This window comes from Nansenia antarctica (genome assembly GCF_963989245.1).
Source record: "Nansenia antarctica genome assembly, chromosome: 16".
NCBI classification, from domain to species: Eukaryota; Metazoa; Chordata; class Actinopteri; order Argentiniformes; family Microstomatidae; genus Nansenia; species Nansenia antarctica.
Genome location: NC_137686.1, coordinates 25,848,596 through 25,851,095, shown reverse-complemented (window position 1 = coordinate 25,851,095; position 2,500 = coordinate 25,848,596). Strand labels below are relative to the sequence as shown.

At 43.4% G+C, this 2,500-nt stretch overlaps 1 protein-coding gene across 1 annotated transcript in view; it reads right to left on the bottom strand.

Moving 5' to 3' along the window:
• Positions 1 to 2,500, bottom strand: part of fndc7a (fibronectin type III domain containing 7a) — a gene marked incomplete at both ends in the record, with an annotated part of 25,022 nt that overhangs the window by 13,610 nt on the left and 8,912 nt on the right. The gene's annotated exons all lie outside the window — the stretch shown is intronic.

Genomic DNA, 2,500 nt, shown 5'->3' with positions numbered 1-2,500 from the left:
TCCCTCTTCCTCTCCCTCTCTCTCTCCCTCTTCCTCTCCCTCTCTCTCTCTCCCTCCCTCTCTCTCTCTCTCTCTCTCTCTCGGTTCGTGGGGCCGTGTTATAGATTGATTGTGAACGGGTGTGGAGGTATGAGAGGTGTGATCATATCACGGAACACGACTCGGAGGGGGGGGATGGAGTGACAGATATCGTAAGCTCCCCGATTAGTTTCAAAGGTGTTATTGTGTCGCGTGTGATTCCGCTCGCGCGATTGCGTGCGTGTGTGTGATTGATCGCGTGACACATCACAGAACAGGATTAGGTAGATTTACATGTTATCATGTTCGTCTGAGTTCGCGTCGGCATCTCGGGCGCAGATCTACGCAGAGAGAACATCAGACATGATCAGACATCCACTCAGAAGCGTCCAAACTCAAAGCTGTGTCTTTCTAAAACTGTCACACACGCCATGTTGTGTGTTAGAGTTCCACATAGTGTACATCAGATCGGAAAACACACATTATGCACACTGTGCATTACATTATATTTACATTTTTGGCATTTAGCAGACGCCTTATTCCAAAGCGACTTACAATCAATACATTTGAATACTAAGCAAGTGAATCATCAATCCGCCAGTCGTAGCATGAAGAGTAATCCAGCTCAGGCCAGGGGCCACTGGCAGTCTCTGTGATAGAAGGAAAAACCTTCTTCTATCACCTTCTTCTAAACCTAGCCTTTTTTTATATTTTAGTTTTATACACACTGGAGAAACAGAGAAACAGTACAAGGGGGGCAATATAAGTTTTTATGGGACACAGTAAAGGGGAAAAGCGGGTGTCTTCAGGAGACGCAGTGCTGTATGCTGTACATATTGTATTGATAACCATTGCCATTGCTCTGTACATATCTACTGCATATATCTTACTGTGCATATCTCGCCCTTGTCTGTCCATATCTCACTGTACATAATAGTATATGTACATATATCTTTATGTCTTTTTTGGCACTATATGCACTTGGCTAGATGCTGAATGAATGAATGGACTTTATTGTCATTGCTACAGTACAGGTACCAAACAACGAAATTTAGGAGGGGTGGCTCCCCTGGTGTTAGGAAAGGAAAAAAAAAAAAAAAAAACTTTTAGGAAAAAAAAAAAAAAAACTTTAAAAAAAATCACAAGGGAAGGAGCTGGTTTACATAAATAAAGGCTATGTACACGAATCCACTGTACTATACTGTACAGATAGACGACTAGGGTTGTCATATTGCACAATAGTATTATTTCACATTTAGTTTAAAGTGTCACAGTTAGCAGGCTTGAAATGTACATTGTGTTTCGTTGTCTCTGTACTTGTACTCTACCAATGACAATGACATTGTATCTGAATCTGAAGGAGGTTTTCAGTTTGGGTTCACGACCCTGTGAGTCGGTATTTTTCCATTCCAAGTCTTATATGATACATCATGTAACATGACTATGAGCCCCATACAAAAGCATTTATAGAATGAGACATTTCAACAAGGACACACACGCACACACAGGATCGCACACACCCTAGCAACTTGGCCACAGGATTAATCATTAGTATGGGCTACCATTACCATTCCTCCCTCCTAACACACACACACACACACACCACACGCATGGACACACACACACACACACACACACACACACACACACACCATTACCATTTCTCTCCTCCTAACAGATTTTGATTGCTCTGCCTTTCTTCCGTCCGGATGAAAAATCAGCACTTTTTTTTCTAATTGATACATAATTGGGAATAATCACAAGAGTCAGTCAGGGTCATCGTTGAATTAAAGGAGCCTGCAGCATCTCCCCTTCCCTTTAAGAAAGCTTTTCTTTCTTTTTGTCTGTCTGCCCTCTCTCCTCTCGTGTAATCAAGTCTGTTTTTTAGGAAGAGAATAATTATTCAGAGGGATATACGGTATCTTCTCTCTCTCTACCGCCTCAGTAGCCAAGCTCCTTCCTAGTTATTGTGTTTTGCCTGGGAGATATTTGGTCCCATTTCCTTTAAGGAGTGTGTGTTATTTTCGGGGCGGCCGTGGCTTCTGCTAGAGATAAGGGGAAGCGCCTCGGCCTCCTGTAATGGGATCCTGTCTGTTTAGAAGAAGATGGAGGAAATCGCTGGGAGCAGGAATGTGCTTGACTTGTCTAGTTTTTGGGTCGCGGGGGGAGGAAGTATGGATGGGTGTGCGTGTGTGTGTGTGTGTGTGTGCGTGTGTGTGTGTCTATGTCTTTTTGTTTCACGACACTGTGTGTGTGTGTGTGTGTGTGTGTGTCTGTGTTTCACGACACTGTGTGTGTGTGTGTGTGTGTGTCTGTCTGTTTGTTTGTTTCACGACACTGTGGTGTGTGTGTGTGTGTGTGTGTCTGTGTCTGTGTCTGTTTCACGACACTTGTGTGTGTGTGTGTGTGTGTGTGTCTGTCTGAGAGTCTGTGTGTGTCTCTGTCTGTCTGTGTCTTTGTGTGTCTGTATATGTTTTGCTCT